This window comes from Periplaneta americana, chromosome 16, assembly GCF_040183065.1.
Source record: "Periplaneta americana isolate PAMFEO1 chromosome 16, P.americana_PAMFEO1_priV1, whole genome shotgun sequence".
Lineage (NCBI taxonomy): Eukaryota > Metazoa > Arthropoda > Insecta > Blattodea > Blattidae > Periplaneta > Periplaneta americana.
Genome location: NC_091132.1, coordinates 137294496 through 137314639, shown reverse-complemented (window position 1 = coordinate 137314639; position 20144 = coordinate 137294496).

Genomic DNA, 20144 nt, shown 5'->3' with positions numbered 1-20144 from the left:
CTTCTTTCTTCCCAATATTTAGATGTAAGGTCCATAAAATTTTCCACAGATTCACAAATTTTTTAGATATTCCATGTCCATGGCATCTTCTTTATTGTACAATAAACATTTAGCAGAGTCCAATAAGCTGATTCGATGTAGATGTTTTGTAAGACAATCGTGAACAGTAATTAGTCTGAACATAGCCACAGTAGATTTTCGTGGTAGAACAGGAATGGATTTTAAATCTTGTAGTAAATTATTCCATCTTGAATTTTGATGTTCACTTGGAGAATTAGTGTGGTAATTGCCGGTAATTTTCCTTTTGATAACCGTTTTATGGATTCATATGAAAACTGTTGTTCTTCTTTACGTTTTTTGTAGTTCCTTTCTTGGCCAACATATCAGATTTCTCATTACCATATATTCCACAATGGGTTGGGATTCATTGGAGAACTAAGATATTATTTAAATTTTGAATGTACCTTAACATACAATGGATTTCCTTAATTTTTCTTGATATAGCAAAAGTAGTTGTACTAACTTCCTGGATTGCAGCTTTGGCATCAGATAAGAGAACTATATTTTTGCATTTATTTTCAGCAACCAAGGAAAAAAATTTTGGAGAGAGGCATAGATAGCATCAAGTTCACCATCAAAATTTTAAGTTACATTTGCCAACATTTTTATAAAATGAAAATTATGGACAAGTAGCACCTGCTCCTTCATCTGTATTCCTGAGTGAGTCATCTGTGTAAATATATAACCAATCTTGTGTTAATAATGTAAAAAATGTAGGCCTAAATAAGGTAAAATGTAGGTATTATGGTCCTAGGAATTGTAGGCCTACAATATGTGTTTGAGTTTTGCACATGATGTAATTGGATAATGTATGATGTAATTGGATATAGAAATTGGAAATAAGATTTAAAAAAAATGCTAATAATAAAGAACATGGCTCCTTGTAAGTTACTTATAAATTGACATTAGCCTACTGAAGTCTGAAGAAGGTGGCCTAGTCTAACTGGATAAACCCATTAATTCTGGCTGGAAAGCAACGTAGGCCTAGGATCTACATAAGGAAAATGTATTTAATATAAACGCTTATGACCTGTGTATGAGTTTAGTAAATAATATAATGAGATTTTTTTTATAAGCAATGAAAAACTATAACGTGCGAAATAAGAAGAAAAAATGACACGGCATAACAGTTATGAACACTCATATTAATATACAGCACATTTATTACGAGTTGACATTATTCTAAATTGAAAAAAAAAGATAAAAGGAAAACTTTAATTTGTTGAAATATATATAATTCGTAACATATTATATTTTAAGTGTTTGGTTATAATGATGAGTATGACAGCAGTATGACTGACAACAGCAGGCGACACAGTGTTGCCAAGTTGAACCTTCCGACCTTCTACTAAAGTCGACCGTGGTTTATCTCTATTAGGACGGGTAGTTAAATCTTAATATTTTGCATTTTGCACCTTGCACCATTTACACCCGAGCCTTCGAACTATCACCAGCAACTTCTTCCACCCAATTTTTCAACACTATGTTTTTTCCACATATCTCTAAAAGTTTGTACTTATGGAGTTTTACGCGGCATCGTTAAATAATATATCTTCAAAATTGAATGAAGTAGATCAAGAATATACTGGACACTTCGGAAATAATCAAATCACAGTCGGTTGGAAATCTGATTTCACATCGAGCTGGAGACGTGCCTGATAACAATGAGTTTGGTTTTAAGTTTTAAGTATATCTGTGTTACATAAACTATAATTAGAAATGAAAAATTAAATTATAATTCAGTTCATTATCTATTCTCTTCATGATTAAATACATCAATTCATTTACAAAAACAATGCATACATTATATTAAGAGTTTAACGAATGCGGCATACCTTATTTGTACAACAACAATGAATGAGGCAGGAAATGGATGTGGTTGCACCAAATGGAGTTGATAAAACGTTGATATTTTACACTCGCACAATGAGAAAGTGTGATAATACCAAACTAAACTCTGGTTTATGATTAACTAACATTGTTGTCAGCAAGTACATATAACATCTTTAGAGAAAAAAAAACTTAAAAATATAATCTCCTTCTGCCAGAATCATAAAAAAAAAAAAACAAATAAATAGTTAGCCGCTGACGGAAAAATTCTGTAGCTGACCATAGTCCTGAAAACACCAGATTTAGCTACAAAACCGCAGACTTGGCATATTGTTGTTTAGTCAATTGTCCGAAGACAGGAAGAAAGGGTTAGTTGAGGTACATTCTTACATCTATCACAAATTTAGGGGGTGCTCCATTTTGGTGAAAGACAATTATGTCAATAATGCCATTCTGCTGTAGCTGTGGTTTCAGAAATTGTTCCAGCATGCAAGGTAAATGTTACCTGTCATGGTAGGTTCTGTAAACATGAAAGGATCATAAACAATGGTTTTTGTGAACCCAAGCCACATATTCACTTTAGGCAAGGCTCTTTGCCATTCAAAGTTACGGTGTGGTGACTCATTATCCCGTATGCGACAATTGTGTTTGTTAACTTTACCACAAGTGTGGAATGTGGCCTCATCATTAAACACGATATGATCCAGAATGTGTTCATTTTTACAGCCTTAATTAAAGCATAACAAACTGTCCTACGAACTGCATATTCTTCGTCGTCTAGTTTTGAAACACCTGAATGTGATAAGTTTGCTTTTTCAACTTCAAAACCCTTGATCTTGAAACATCTAACTTGATTATTTAACAACGACTCGATGCTTGAGGGCTATTCTCGATAGATTCCTGAATGTATTCCACAGTCTCCTCGGGCATAAACGGTCTACCAGTACATGGCTCATCGGCAACATTTCCCGTTCTCTGGAATTGATTAACAAGGAATCGGATGTTTGCACGTGTTGCTCCGGTTTTCGGAATTTATGTATAAACTCCTTCTGCACCTGTGCATATGTTAAACCGTGCAATCTGGCACCGACAGTAGCTGTCAGTACTTCAATATACAACGTACTAGTAGATTAGTCCGAAACAAAAATTGCAACGTTAGGTAACTCAAAAAAGGATCGAAACTTTGACCACTATGTATAGTGTCACCATTAAAAATCATATTTGTGTCACTATGAATTTCTCTAACAGTCTGTATGATTACCAAATACTTCATACAGTAGTCTTTGCACAAGTCCATAATGTAAATACAAAATTATTTTTAGATAGCCTACACTGAAATGCGATAAACCTATTTATGGCAGTGTCCCAAAGGATACGAGGCGTTCCGTAAGAGAAGGGTGAACCCGCCAAATGTACCTTTAGAGATAATCGATGTTCAAAGTATTTTAGCTGTAAACGAGATTAGGGCGAATCCGCCAAGGACACGTCTATAAATAATAATAATAATTACTTTGTACACTGAAAAACGAATACTTTCGTTGAAAATTACAATTAAATGTCCAATTTAATATTCCAACTTAATAGTGACCATAGATGACATTATGAATTCATCAATATTATGGGAATAATTTGAAAACAGTATATTATAAAAATGCAAGGGTCGTAGAATGAATTCAATAGTACCAGACATTAACAACAACAACAATATAATAATAATAATAATAATAATAATAATAATAATAATACTTAATCGCACTGTGATAATATGACATTTACAAAGTGTCTGAAATTATTAATAAACAAAAAATAATTAGATGCCTGTCATGTTATTACCCTTGCTATCAAAAATGGTCTCACTTGTTCTGGGAACAGAGGCGCTAATAATTAATCCATTACATCACCTTCATGAAGATGTTCCTCTGAGTCGGTCACTGCTAGTTTTCGTACTAATGTACGATTCATCTTTGCTTCTTTTAATCTTAGCTTGTATGTTTTTCCATTTTTCGACATGGCTCTGACGTTTCTACTATAACCAGATATGCCTGGTTGATTATCACTGTCACTACTACTCATAATAAGCTATTACAATGTCCATAAATACACGTAATACGGTTGTACTCGACTTTGTGGTTACAACAACACTGAGCCAATGAATGGTGCGCCTTCAGGCGGAGTGGCGTATTCGCCCTTCTTGTACGGAGTATATGAATATTATGAACCTGGCACAGGCTACGCAGTTTTTCCAACCTTACAAACAATGATAATTTCAATGTATAGGGTGCGTCAGAAAGAACGGATGGATTTCACAGGGCAAGAAAATTGTAAGGATTCATCAAATCAAAAATTTATTGTTATCAACAGATTCACCAATATATGCAGTTTACTTATGGTATACAACATCATCCATATAATGTCCTTGGCTTTCGATACAGGCATCGAGGCGTTTTCTGAAGTTCGCCATCACTTTCACAGTCATAGTTGGTGGGATTGCCTCGATTTCTTCACTAATCGCCGTCTTCAGTTCATCCAGTGTATGTGGTTACTTACGCCTTCAAATGGTCCCAAAGAAAGAACTCGGACAATCTCAGTGCAATAGCATGTTTACGGGCTGATCGTTGAGGTGGCCGGACAACCTACTGTCTATTTCCACGTTTGCAGGTGTACACGCGCTCCGTGGTCGTCCAGGTGATTTCTTCTTTAATGTTGAACCTGTGGTACGAAATGAAGCCACCCACCGCAAAATTGTATTCCGAGTTGGAATCCTATCCTAACGTGACGTCCGATGTCGAAAAGAGTCCTAAGTGGCGATCACAGACTCTTCATTTTTCAAAAATGTCTCTGCGATGAAAGCACGTTGTACACCAGACCAACACCATGTTCTCAACTGAAACTGTATTCTCTCGCTGACCCAACAGTCGTGGTCCCCCTCACTATATCCCTCCCCTCGCTGCGTATCGATAGTTTGAAATCCATCCGTTCTTTCTGACGCACCCTGTAGTAAGGGCGAGCCCTCCAACGTCTGCCAGGCTTAAGTTGCAGATATGTGTCTTAAATATTCGGAGTAAAAAACACAAAATTCGACCCTTGGCGGGCTCGCCCTTCTCTTACGGAGCGCCTCATGTAGGATCTAGTATAAACACAGAGTGCCTTGAAGTTCCTTTCTCGGTATCAGGCATATCGATAATGTGAGTTTCTGGATAAGTCTGTAATCTACTTTTGTAGCATGACAGTACATCCTCTTAATATTTCGAATAATGAGAGAGTAAAAATATTTGAATTAAATTGACCTCGATGATCTACATGTTTCTGGACTCAAGATAAACCAGTTTTATTACGGCGTAATTGAAGTGTTGCTTTCATCAGTAGAGAAAGTAAAGCTGTAGATTTATTGCACGTAAAAGATCCCTTTTCCCATGAATAAAGATTTAAAAAGGACTACAGTTTACGTCATCATAGAGGGCGAATATTGAGGAACGTCAACTAATGAACAACCGTGTTTAATAAAGAGTTAAAAACATAAACCTTTATAGCGAATTTACGTTTGGCACAAATTTGATATTATATTCTTCATGGCTCTGAAGTTTTTAGTAGAGCTGTCTAGTGGAAATTGTTACTTAGGCTATTAAAATGCAACGATGTTTTGTCACACTTCTGAAATAATTAAGCGCCGGTCTGATTAAGCCAATAATTAGAAGTGACGGGAAATTAAATAGAATCAAGCTCTATCTGGGGCGCGTATTTTTGCGGCGATTAAGATGTTGCACTGCAACACAGGAAGTTGGGGGTCCAATTCCTGAAGAGATCATGATTATCTCCAGTGATCTAAATCTTCAGACGCACTCAAGAGTCTTAACAGATGTGCGTACCAGCAAATACCTTACTGTAATAATACCGGACAGCTGTATACTAGCAGCATTGACGTGAGTGCGAAATTTCGCGGACCTGACATCTAGCGGAGCGGTGTGGAATTACGTCAACAAATACAAATATTAACATAGCGGCAATCGGACTATTGTTTAAAACGTGAGGTACTAATATGGAATAATAACGAGACAGTTAGGAAATGTTGAACAGTATTTAATATAATAATATTATTATTGTGTATCAAAGCTGGATATTATGAGAAATATTGTATACTTCGTATTACTTTCCGTAATTAATTGTTACAAATTTGTTCTTTGTTTTAGTGAGACAAAATTAAATCAGACATTAAGAATGAATTTGCATGTGGACAACAATAAAACTTAATTGGATAAAATCTTAAAATGTTCAATACATTTTAACTTCTATTCATTTATTAAGCCTAAATAAAAAGGCTAATTTTTATTGTTCTACCAACACAGAGACGAAGGCCTACTAAAGAATGTTGTTGACTCAAGTTTTATGATTCCTCGGAAATCGAAAGTACGATTTGGAGAAGTTTGTAATGCTCTAATTATAGCAGTTAAAAACAGCACATAATATACACCCTGACATTTTAACACTAATATAACTACGGGTATTTACTAGCCCAGTAACAATCTATATTATAGTTACTATATTAAATATAGTAGATTACAGCTTGCTTCGCGAGTTTCAGCACATCCTGCCGCCCAGAGTCCGTGGATATCCAGAGTACCGCAATCGTTTGAGCAGGCAAATGCCGACAAATTCGCCATTGTTAGTCCAGCGCGCGCTATGCAGTATACAGTAGCATAGGGAAAGAATGTAATTTAAGTGCGAAAAAATGCAATGCTGCTGTGTTCAGAACTGTTCACAAAGAACTGAAAAAAACGCTCATTTGTTTTCTCTGCGACAAGATGAAACAAATAAGGGATAAGGAAAGAAGTGACTATAAATATAAAAAGGAACGATCCACTACCTAAGCGAGCTTACATTGTGAGATTAATGAATGACTGTATTTTGATATTTATTTTTTCGAAAATTGAGCCCCAAAATATTTTTATAAAACTAATCTAGAATTTAAGTTGTTTCAGCAATGATATTTCTACATAAAACAAATGAAAATCACGTACCAATTAGGATCAGTGTCAAATTTTTACCATCTTCTCCCTTTCAAATCAAGCATTTCTGAATTTTATCCTATTTGCTATTTGCAAGAAAGACATAATATATTTGTGAAGTTCTGAATTCATTCTTGAGACAAGATTGTATTGTTTGGCTCGATTGGAAAATGCAGAGACCGTAGAAACTAGAAACCCTATTTTAGGTTAGACTGATGTGAAATTTCAATTTCCTAAACTATTCTAGGTAGATCTATGAAATTTTGTACTTTTAATTTGTAATTTTAAATTGTGTAAATTTAGGTTTTCAGAAATTGGTACTATTATGGCCAAATTTTTTCTACATACTTGTCAGACCTTCAGAAACAAAACTTACTATATCATTTTCTTTTTATTTTACTAGAAAAATAATTAAAAATATTTAATGCACTAAAAGTGTAAAAACAGAAAAAAAAATTCAACTCGAGCGTAAAAAAAATAGTATTAAAAATAGCTTTTATTGATATTCTGGCTGATATGTATATATATTATCAGGCAGTACATCTCACTTGACGATATGTGTCAGAGGAAGAACAATTGTTTGCATGCATATGAAGTCTGATTAGTGGAATATGTAGCTAATCGGCGAAGTATGCATTGGAGGGAGAAAGGAACTGGCCACCCTATCCCATTATCTCTTGGCCTAGTTGCCTCACGAGTGATGCCTTATTGGTGGTACTTATGAGATTCAAACATGTCTTCGGACATTTGACTAAACAACAGCAACAACAAAAATATGAGTGTTAGGTATAATCCTGATAGTAAGTTTTGTTAAGAACATATTAAAAACTTCTAATGATTGTTGTAATACAGTAAACTCTTTGTAAACTGTAATAATTGTTTATGTATTTTCGCGATAAGACTTCCTAAGCTAAAACGACATAAAATAAATCAATTAAAAAAAAACCTCTACAAAAAATCATGCACGTAGTACAAAATCCGTAGAAAGAGTAGAATTTTTAGCAATGCAAAATTTACAGTAAATTAACCCATATCTGCCAAGTGTTGCGTTTTCGCAACAGTCTGCATTAGCTATTTTTCTGCAAAAATGCAAAGGAATGAATTAGAAAATTAACTTTTATTTAATCGCTGTGTATACTAGAAGAATCAAAGGAGCCTGCAGCACAAATTAACTTCCATTTCAATTTCATGTGGCGGTGGAAAAATTATGAAAATATTCAACAACAAAAAGTCTTGGACATAAATGGGAATGGAGAAAATTCACTTCAAAGTTTTGGATGATAATAATGAACCAGGTCTCTGCCTTTTTTTATTTTCTAGGCATTTTGAAACATATAGACCTAGCATATTACATACAGAACTTACCCTTATATACACTACCACGCTGTGCACACCTAACCTACACTAGTAAATAAAGGTGACTAAAAAAGCTATGTAAACTTATGAAAACACTATAATAGATAAATATTATTTACAAATCACTATAGACTGTAGACACTATTATAACACTAACAATAAAACTGTTAGAAACTTGCAAATATTTCTTGTATCACAAACAAAAACCAAGCATGGAAAACACGTTGTTATGGCTACTAGCAACAAGTGGAATTTTCCTTTAGACAAGAGTTGTGCTCTCCTTTGTAACTGAATATTTGAAGTAGGCCTAATATGTGTTGGATTCTATGAAGAAATATTTCGAGAAGTCGAGAAGCTACTCTAGCTCAATCGGAAATTTAATATAATAAATAATGTATGAAATAGAGCGTAATTTCCAAAATGGTCGCAGAATTCAGAGTGGAGGTCGTGGACGGAGCATTTAAATTAACAGTCAGAGCCCGCAGTCTTTTAAAAATGTGACCCTAAACAGCTGATAGACCGGTCGTATGGTCATGAACATTGGCAGAGGGCATCTTTAGACCAAAAATTAATTTTTAAAGGTAAAAACAAAGAAACGATTTTTTGACCAAAAATGACAAAACCTCACGTCAGTGTATCCTTGGGGACATTATACTGAAATTACTAACTTCCATGTTTTTAAAGCTAAATTCATAAAATGTTTATCAGTAGTATATCTGGTTGATAATAACACATGTACAAAATTTCGTCTCTCTCGATGATAAGTGGTTTGAATTTTATTAATAACTTAATAGAATAATATTGTATTGATTTATACAAAAAGTCCCTTGCGTCACAATTTATATTATTTTTGATTGATATTCACTTATATGATTCTTTATACACATTGGAACAAACATTACTATTGGAATTTTCTGTACAGCGAATGGGTAAATTACTAGGAAATGTTATGGCTATTAATTTTTTTTTTTCATAATAAAAAATTCTAGTAATTTACTGATTAATTTTTACAGCAAAACCTTATAGTAAGCTTTAATTCCATGTATGTAAGGATCCATATAAGTGAAAATCATTTAAGAATAATGTCAATTATAGTGCAGGCGACTTTTTATATAAAGCGGTTCAATATTTTAATAAAATAATTAATAAAATGCAAACCACGTATCATAGGCGGATGCAATTTTGTACACTTGTCACTATTAAGCATATATATCAGTGATAAAAATTTGGTGAATCTAGCTTCGTAAGTATGGCAGTTATGGATTTCACTGCTGTGAACTCTTAATACTAATGAACTTCGCGAAATTTCAGTATAGTGTCCCCTTATATGCGGAAGCCGGAGAGTTCGCACGAGGAATGTAGTTGCAAATGTTCAGATTTATTGTTATTTTATTTGCAACATTGTTGTTTTTAATTTGATACTTATAATTTATTAAGTTCTTGTTGCTGTAATGCCTACAACTGTGACGTTTATGAAGGAGTGTATTGAACACTTAAATGTATATTTATGCTATTATAATTATTAAATGAAGTTTTTTTACATCAGTATGTTGACTGACAATAATGTTCTATAATGTAAGAAGATTGTTTAGACGTTTTGCCCTTCAAATTAAAAATATCTGAGTTTTACTTTAAATATTCCTATCCCTAGCGTGTTGAAAAGGACTAACAATGGCGGCCGACTCGGTGATTGCGCTACTCTGGTATATCCACGGACTCTGCTGCCGCCTAGGTAGCAGCACCTGCGCCGTTCGCATGCAGAATTGCTAGCTGTCCGGTATTATTATACTAAGGTATTTGGTACCAGGGGTAATTTCTTGGGGCAAAACGGCCAGCAAGTAGGACTGACATTCCTACTGCAATTCAACGCTAATTTTCTCGCAGGCAAAAGTCTTAACATCCCGCTACTTTAGGGTCTTTCGGAGCTTCTGATAGATGAATTCCTCCAGATAAAATAACATCGGAAAGTTAATCTAGTTCCATGCTCAGTTGATAGTACTGTATTTGTCATAGTCTAGACATAGATTACTTAGGACACTCTACCAAAATAACATGCTGGAATAGTGAGGTCGGAAATGTCTTAACATGGAGGAATATAACTCGTTCCTCACCACTTACTCCTATTTTGTCATCATCCCGCATTTCTAAATTTCCAATCATCCATTCTTCCCGCACTTTCATCTCCTTTCTCCTTTTCTTACTTACCTGCTCATATCCCATTCTTTCCTCTCCTCCTCACTTTTCCCCTGATGTCCATCATCACACTATTTTCCCTCCCGTCATCTACCACCTCCTTTCCTCTTTCCTTCTATCTACCGTCCCATGTCTTCCATGTTATCATCGTTTTACATTTCACTTTCCTTTCTCCACGCTTTCTTCACCCTTCGTGTCTTCATTTCACTTTCCTTCGTCTTCCATCTCCCTCTCCCTCGTCTTCCATCTCCCTCTCCTTCGTCTTCCATCTCCATCTGCCTCGTCTACCATCTCCATCTACCTCGTCTACCGTCTCACTCTCCCTCGTCTACCTTACCCCTCTCTCCACCTTCCTTATTCTATTCCCTCTTCAACATTTTCACCTTCCTCGTCTTTCTCTCGATCCCTAGTCTTCTTCATCCCTTTTCTTCGTTTTTTATCTTTCCATTTCCTTCCTTCTCCTTCTCCTTCGTCTTCCTACTCCCTCTCCTTCCTCTTCCTTCCCCCTCCCTATTTTTCTTCTCCTTCTCCCTCATCTTACTTTTCCATCTCTCTCGCATTCCTTCTCCGTTTCTAGTCTTCTATTCTTTTGCCTTCCTTCTTCCACTTTTTCTTTTTTTCTCTCTCGCCTTCCTTCTTTCCCTTCCTTGTCTTCCTTCTCCCACTCCCTCGTCTTCTTTCTCCACCTTCCTCGTTTTCCTTCTACATCTTCCTCGTCTTCCTTCTTCCTCTCCCTTGTCTTCCTTCTTCCCCTTTCTTGTCTTCCTTCTTCCTCTCCCTTTATTCCTCCTTCTCACTCGTCTTCATTTTCCATCCCCCTCGTTTTTCTTCTCCATCTCCCTCGTTTTCCTTCTCCATCTCCCACAAGGTGACCTGGGTTCGATTCTCGGTCGAGGCAAGTTACCTGGTTGAGGTTTTTTCCGGGGTTTTCCCTCAACCCAATATGAGCAAATGCTGGGTAACTTTCGGTGCTGGACCTCGGGATTCATTTCACCGGCATTATCACCTTCATCTCATTCAGACCTAAATAACCTAAGCTGTTCATAAAGCGTCGTAAAATAACCTACTAAAAAATCCGTCTCCCTCGTCTTCCTTCATCCTTTCCCCTGTCTTTCTTTTCCTTCTCCCTTGCCTTACCTCTCCCGCTCCCGGTTCAACCGTCTTTCTCTACCCCTTCTCCTCTTCATTGTCCTTCTCCTCCTTGTCTTCCGTCTCGCTCTCCCTCATCTTCCATTCCCTCATCTTTATTTTCCTTCCCCTCTCCCTTGCCTTCCTTCTCTTTTCCATTGTCTTTCTTATCACTATCCCTCGTCTTGCTTCTTCCTCTTTTTCGTCTTTCTTCCCCGCTTCTCCTTGTCGTCCTTCTTCCATTGGGTCACTTTCCTTCCCCTCTTCTTGTTATCCTTCTCCCTCTTCCTCTTCTTTCGTCTCCATCTCTCTCGTCTTCTTTCCCAGCTTTTCTCCATCTTCCTTTTCCCTACTGACATCATTCCGGAGGGAAAGACAGAAGTCCACAAAAAGATCTGGAATGGGGAGTGGTGAAGTGTACGAGTCAACTTGGTTCGCGTTTAAACATATGTCGTTCCTTTTGGACAAATTGATACCCAGAAAAAGACAAAATTCCAACCTTGTGCACACAAAATAAATTATTGTCACTGAAAAGTGCCTTTTCGAAAGCATGATGAGCATTCCACAAACACAGAAAAATCTCTTTTTAGTATTTTAAGATAATTATTGTCAGTGAGGATTCCGTATATTGAAACTTTCCGCTGTCTTGCACTCGTACCTTAATAAAATCTTCCAGTTTCTCAATTATGGCTGTACATACTTTTGGAACAATCCTGGTAATCAGCTGTTTCGACACTTTGAATAAATACATTAACTTGTATACGAATCTCCTGTATCAAGATATCGAAGTGTTAATGTTAGCCTTTCCTGAATAAGTACCGGTATTGCTTCTCGTCAGCCTGTGTCTTTCTTGGAAAATTTTGGCCCTATTTTGAACAGTTATATTTCGAAGTCTGTTTCTGAAATGCGACAGAAGTTGTAAAACTGTCTCGATTCCATTCGACGTAAATCATGAAGCAAGTCAGTGCCTCTATATTGATTGCGACTTTCGTAGAGTGGCGTCTGCCACCATCGCCTTTTCTTTTTTAACTTTCTTTTTATTAAACTGCCTATAATAACAACGGGTGTACTTAAAATTATATTTTCGTCTGCCATTATTCCGGATAATCAGCGAACGTGAATGTTTTCTGCCCATTTGCTGGGGATTTGTACGTTGCTCCAAATAGCGAACGAACAACGAAATTTCGCTTCAACATTCGTTTGTTGTTCGTTCGCTAAATGTGTACGCACCTTAACGGAGAAATGTTGACGGAATGATGTAGATGCTTAGTATGGGGAAATGGAAGAATTCCGAGAAAAGACATAACTTCGACCTTGTCCGCCAGCCACCACGGACTCAGGAATTCTCGACACCGGAACCTTATACCATCTCGTCACTGCTTTTTAGTCGCCTGGTTTTCTGGTCACAATGACTTTTTTGTCGCCTGAGTTCTTTGTCATTTTGAACTTTATGTCACCACTCCCTTGGTCACCTGTTTGCTGGAAATGAAAGGTCAATCATCGTAGATGCAATAAAAATTTAATTTAATAGAATGTACTGTATACAGTATTTTGTAATTTATGTTTCAAAATTTGCGGGTAGTTTATATCCGATGGCTCTTAGGTAAGCCAACACTTCTCTTTCTTCTTTATATACTGGGTATCGTTCAATAGTGCGATAAATCCTTTTATCCAAATCCTTATACCGTAATTTCCCATAACTATGGTCCAGGCACCCAACTATGGTCCAAAACGCATTATGTACTACTTAGTCTCCCAAGAGTTCGATGTTTGCCATTTAAGGCGCCACTGTGATGGAATTATGTTCCCCATAGATGCTTCTGTCTACCATTACACGTGGCAATGATATGGATGCTTAACAAGGTCAGTGTGCATCGTTCTATTGAATGTGTGAAGACACGAAATCATTCAGTTTGTGATTGTCTGTTTTATTAAGCTCTCCTCTGTAGAACTCGTACGTTATAAATATATGATTCTTTGTACAATTAAACCTGGCTATATAGTGTTTACTTTCATTTAATAATTACACTGGCAAAGGTTAAGGACTCTGCGTGAAAAATGTTTAACCTCAAGGCTACAAGTCAGTCCTCAACTATGTACAACAATTTTTCGTGGACTACAGTTGTATTTCATTTTGAAATAATTGTTTCAATAAAATGTGATCAATGTGATTATTACTTCTGCAAATACGGTATCTCAGTATATTATAAAACACCATTTAACATTATAGTCAAGTAAACAAAGAAACAGGCTGTTCCAGCATCAATGGTACTAGCACGAATGATGGTCCGGTAAAACGAAAACTTCAGGGTAGAAGGAAAACAACCGTCCCTGTGAGTGACTATGAGAGCGATGAAATTGAATTGGATACAGATTATGATTCAATTTCAGAATTACAAGAGAAGTGGAGATTCAAAGGATCGAAATAAGCCTAATAAATGTAGTTTTCAGTACGATAAATAAACTTTATCAGTTCATTTATTTGCATAATATTTTGCTAAGAATGTGTTAGTTTATTTTGATACAGTACTTTTGTTCTTTGATATACATTCACCTGCAAAAAAAAAAAAAAAAAAAAAAAACCGGGCCAAAATTAAAATTTTTGAAATTGTAGGATTCATACAGTCATGGGGAGGTAATACCCGCTATTATCAACATCTGGGTGGCCACAAAATCAGTTGAACATTTGGGAGAAAATTTATATAATTTGTAAGTTTTTACACCTTTTAATTATATCCATTGTTTGGCGTTGAAAATAATAGCGCAAATGATAATGAATAAGTTTTTTTTTTTCTGGGAAGCAAAGTTTTCTTCATTTTTCATAAAGGATTTTCTAATTCTCACCTCATAAAAAATTGAGAAACTTTAGGTGGCCCGGTTTTTTTGCCGGTGAGTGTAGTTATTCATTATTGCAGAAAAATGACTTTCAGATTTCACTTGTTTATTGAGTGTTTATGTAATGTGTACTAATAAAAAGAATCCATGTACTTTTCATTTATTTTTAATATTTCTGTGATAGATTATGTTTCTACCCTTAAATTAGAAACTCAATGTATTGATTTATGAATAATTACAGCTCCAGCTATAGTCCATTCATGCTTTCAAGCATGAATATATGAGTGGACCATAGTTGGGCAACTCAGAATACAACTATGTACCAATGCTTATTATTTTTTTAACACTTGTAATTAAATAATTTCAAACACATATGTCAATATTTATTTAATATAAACTTAAAAGAGTCCGAAGCCAAAATTTCGCTTAATCTGGATGAATAGTACTGAATATACAAAGAAAAATGTGATGAATGTGGGCCATAGTTAGGGGAAACTACCTCACTTCTTTTTTACACGGAAGGGGAATGTCTTCCTTCTTGTCGCTCAATATCTTGATGTATCCTTTCTGTTTCACTTCGCAGTAACTGCAAGATAGACTATAAGGAAGGATGAGGCTTTTCCATGAGTGTGTTCAGTCGCCTATGCCATGCCCCACATGTGTTAATGGTTCGAGGAATATTCTCTCTAGTCCTTATATAACAGTTACATTCGACCAGAGGAAACATTGGTCACTGCCTCTACAGCGTTTACGGCCCTTCACGTAGTTGTCTTCCACATAGACCGGAATTCATCGACAGCAGTGGCTTCTAAATCTTCAAAAGCATCGACATCTTCCTCGGGGACAAATGCCAGGGCTACAAGCGAATAAAATTGCGTCCTAAGGTCAATATAATCTTCTTCTTCTTCTTCTTCTTCTTCGGAGTATTATCCTGACAGTCCCACGGCCTGTAAACGCCTCCAAAAAGTTTGGCCTAGATGGAACAGACAACCGGCTAATTAAACTCCTAGAAGAGCATTTTGCACAACGCTCATTGCAGTTGTTTCATAATCACTTGAAGGGTACACGGGAATAACGATCAAGGTCCATTTTAGAAAGTTTCGAGAAAAACGAATTTTAAAGTTTAAGCAGCTAGTACTTAGTTATGTGTGTACTTAATAGAAATTGACGTAGTGGAATGTCAAGAATGATGATTTCTTATTACTAGCTAGACCACATGATAGTACTTTCTTTCCACTATAAGATTGCATTATTAACTTAATTTCGATTTTTGATGGACCTTGATCGTTTTTCCCGTGTACCCTTCACTTGCAATGTACAGAGATTGCAAATGATGTAGAAAATGTTGGTATTTTTTTTTTAACTTTTTTCGTATTTGGTGTAAAATATTATTTTTTGTATGTAGAGAGCTCATAGCTGTGGCAGCTCAACCAAATAAAAATATGTTGAAAAAATATTATTTGGGGGTCCAAACTTGAAAAAAATATACCCAATGCACGATTGTACTAGAACCGATATATCTAAACCGTTTTTAAAGATAGATTCAAACAGTTTTTTGCAATGTATTTGAAAAAGCATTTTCTACAAACTGTCTGTAACAAAATTTTGATATTTAGCCCTATGTTTTGTAAAATAAACAATTAAAATGTAATAACAATTTTATTATTTCCTTTCTTGCAAACAAACGGACGTATTTGCAAAATGAAATCAATTTACACAATTCTGTTACAGAGAAAAGTTTCCTAGTAGTCTAAAGAATGTGGGTTATAAATTTCATGCATGTACATTAATAGTTCAGAAATTAAATCCATTTTTGGCTGGCACTGTAGTAAAAAAAAATGAAGTTACTGGAAACCGATAAAAGCGGGCGTGTGATTTAAAAATCCATAGCGCAGGAAGTTTAAAAATGACGTCTCAACATCCGATAAGGGCACAAATATCCACAAAATGTTATGCAATGCATTCCACACATATAAAAGGGTATTTTAAAGAAAAAAAAATGAAAATTTAATTTACCGGAAACAACAATAAAAGTGGGCGTGTGGTTTAAAAATCCATAAAGCAAGAAGTTTAAAAATGGCGACTCAACATCCGATAAGGGCACAAATACCCACAAAATGTTATACTATGCATTCCACATATCACAGAATATTTTAAAGATCTTTTTTTTCGAAATTTACTCATTTTTCACCAAAAAAATACCATCCTCTCCCCTTAGTGATATAAAAAGTGTTCCTATGCGTGCCTAGTTTTTCTTTTCATGAGTACAATTATTACTGGCAGCCACTATCATTGGTCTTTAACATTGATCGTGTATAGTTGAACAATGGCTGCTCCTAATTAAATGTGCTGTCCATTGTCCAAAATGTTGATTTTGGCAGCATTCTGAGCTGCCTGTCGGTTGAAAAAATATCCCTATTTATATCTTGCGTAGCGTTAAAATACACAAGCTATATACTTCCCTATAGAGTTCTCTTATAACGATCATCTGTGTCTTGAAAATAATCTATATTCCGTAGTTTTGGTGATAAAATTTCTCTTTTTATCTTACACAGAGTTCTCGTTAGAATCTCTTCCCTTGGTAGATTCACATTTGTTTCACTGGAAACACCTCTCGCATGTCGCTGGACAATGGCTGAAGATGGTGCATCTAATGTTTGCGCACTTTCCTTCATCAACTCCACGCGTTCTGTGGCGTAAACCCTTCCCCAGTGTGGGGCATGACTGGAATGTTAAGATCGCCCGTTGACAATTGACGTTTTTGTCATGCGATGTGGTTATGACAGAGATGCATCTCCCACGCTGGTCACATATCCAAACAACATCGGATTCGCCGACTTTGTTTGGTATACATATAACCTTCATGTATAAGTTTCTCATGGTCCATAATGTAGGGTGACCAGATTCACATCGATAAAAAAGAGGACACAAAGCTTCAAAAAGCAGGACATTGTTCGAGAAAAGAGGAGAGAAATTATGTATTTAGATTTAGGCTTATTATACATGTAGTTTAAATTCCGTCAATATCTATTTTATTACAAAATATTTACAGTATATATTTAGCCTATATCATACTACTTAAAAGTATATTATTATCTATTTTATTACAAAATAATTATGAAAAAAATAATAATGATTTTACAGTTAGCTGCATATCAAAGTCAAGGGCACTATAATTGAATCCGTTATTTCGAAAACGTAACATGTGAAATTTTCGCGGATGTTACTTTTTTTTTAAACAGAGTGCTCTGTACTCTGTCCTATAACATATTGTTGTTAAAAGTCATAAAATAAGTCACATATTTCATCTATAGAAATGGATAAGTAATGGACTTTTAGTTTGGTTAAGGGGACACTCAACTTAAAAATTGGAGAAAAAGTGTCATAGAAATGAAAAATTAAATTTCTACACTAATTTACGTGACAGAACTAAATCAATACGCAGAATTCTTCCCCTATTCATTGAGAAGTCACAGTCAAATGCACAAAGCCAAAAAATAAAATATGACAATTAAAAGTGATATTTCAATTAATGATTGATTAAAAATTGAAATATTTTTTATTTTGAAAAGTATTGGATCTAATGAGCTGAGATTTTGCATGTTACTTTCCATGTGTATATTAAACTTTTTCTCCAAATTTGAAAAAGATTGGTCAAATAGGAAAAAAGTTCCAAAATATAGTTGAGTGTCCCCTTAATGTAATAAGTACTACTGAAGTATTTTGCGCAGAGCTGTACATATGATGTTTTCGAAATAACCTATTCAAATTGTTAAAGAGAATAGATAATATCTATTTATGTTTTAGATTAGGCCTACATTATACTTAAAATTATGTTAATATATATTTTATTACAACATAGTTCTACTTATGACAAAACTTAATAACATAAAATGATTTTACAGTTATAGTCCTGTCGCTCTTATTTCCGGCAGTCAATCACGTTGCAGGTCGGCTACATTTAAACGTGTGCGTCTTGTGATTCGCTGATGATGAAGTTATGCGTTTCCTAAGGCTGGATAAATACTTAATAAAATCGCCCGCCATTTTTGCTCTTTCGTTGGCGTGTCGCAGAAAGCACACGAGGACGTAATTTGTTGCTCAATTTTAGTGCATTTGATTTATTATCATAGGAGCTACGACATGATAATGTTTAACGGTTGGCAAATAGATTCCTCGTCTGGTAGCTCGGAAATGAAAGAACAAAAATGGCGAACGATACTACCTACCTAGACTTTATAGAGCCTTCACTTCCAAAGACGTAAGCAGTAGGAGTCACGTCGGGAATAACAGCGTCGCGACTTTAGTTACATGTATGAAAGCAACGACAATAAGAAATAGGAGCAAAGAGACTTATGATCGTTGGCAAAGAGTATATTCCATCGCTGCTGCCACCTACAGGCAAATGACTTGAGAGAGGCGTCAAATCAGATAATTTGAAAATATCAGGCATACAAGTTACGAAAAGGACATTTCTTGATTTTTTTTAAAATCCGCCCTGACCCCGGACAAAGGCCTGAAAAGGAGGACATGTCCGGACGAAAGAGGACGTCTGGCCACCCTACCATAATACCCCTTAGGAAATGAAATTCCCCATTAGGGTGCTCCAGCATTAGAATAATTTAACTGCAGCCGAAAACAAATAAGACATTCAACTTCAAATCATAAATTTAAATGCATAACTTTGGAAACAACCTAACAATCCTATTACGCTAGAAAATAATAAAAAAATTGTGACTGATGGCGTAAATGTAATCTGTAACCCTTAAGTCTCGTGACGAAAATTTCGATTCATAGAGTCATTCAACCTAAGAGCCAACTGGCTAGTCTCTGATATTGAGACAACTCATCCTGCCTAAGGTTTTTCCGTGGTTTTCCTAAGGCGCTAAGACAAATGTCGGGATGAGCCCTAAAAGAAATGGGCCACGGACCTGCACTCATATCCCCATGAATCTCCCTAATTAACAATTACATCTCTCCCCCCTCTTCGCAATTGAGCCATCATATAGCCAAATGGCTGGTCTCGAAATTGAGACAAATCAACAAGGCTCATGACCTCCTACATAAAAGCCAAATTGGCTAGTCTCTTATATGAGACAACTCATCCTGCCTAAGGTATTCCGTGGTTTTCCTCAGGCGAAAGACAAATGTCGGGATGAGCCCTATAAGAAATGGGCCACGGACCTATATGCCCCTCCCCATATATATTCCACCTTTATTATAAATTATGTATGCCCTAGTTCAGATAATATTAATAGTCTATTAAACATACGAGGTCACTCAATAAGTCGCAAATTGAAAGGACAGGGACCTCTCAAATTGCAGCTTAGATTTCACGGCGCTTCTTCCGACGGCCTTCACCTGATTTGTCATCGAACAACAGATGACGGCGTCTTGCCATCCTAACGGCAAACACCAGCCAACTCCTCCTCGCCCCGTTCCGTGATCAATTGATCAATCTCAGCCCCCCTCGCGTATGTGGTACCTAAGAGGTTACGTCCAATTTCGGCTTCCCCTTCAAAATTTTCTAGAGCTCCTTCAGGGGAGCAGCGTAACCCGGAGTGAGACTAGTGGCCAACAGGCTTGGAGCTCACATATTTAGTTTTGTTCAGCCCCCAACCCCTTGCAAGGACGCGTTTTGCGTACCTTTTAAATTTTCCTCCCAATTCTCCTTCGATTTTTCGATTTCGATCGTTCGGACATCACTTCCCTGAAGATGGCTGTAGAGATAGCAGTCGA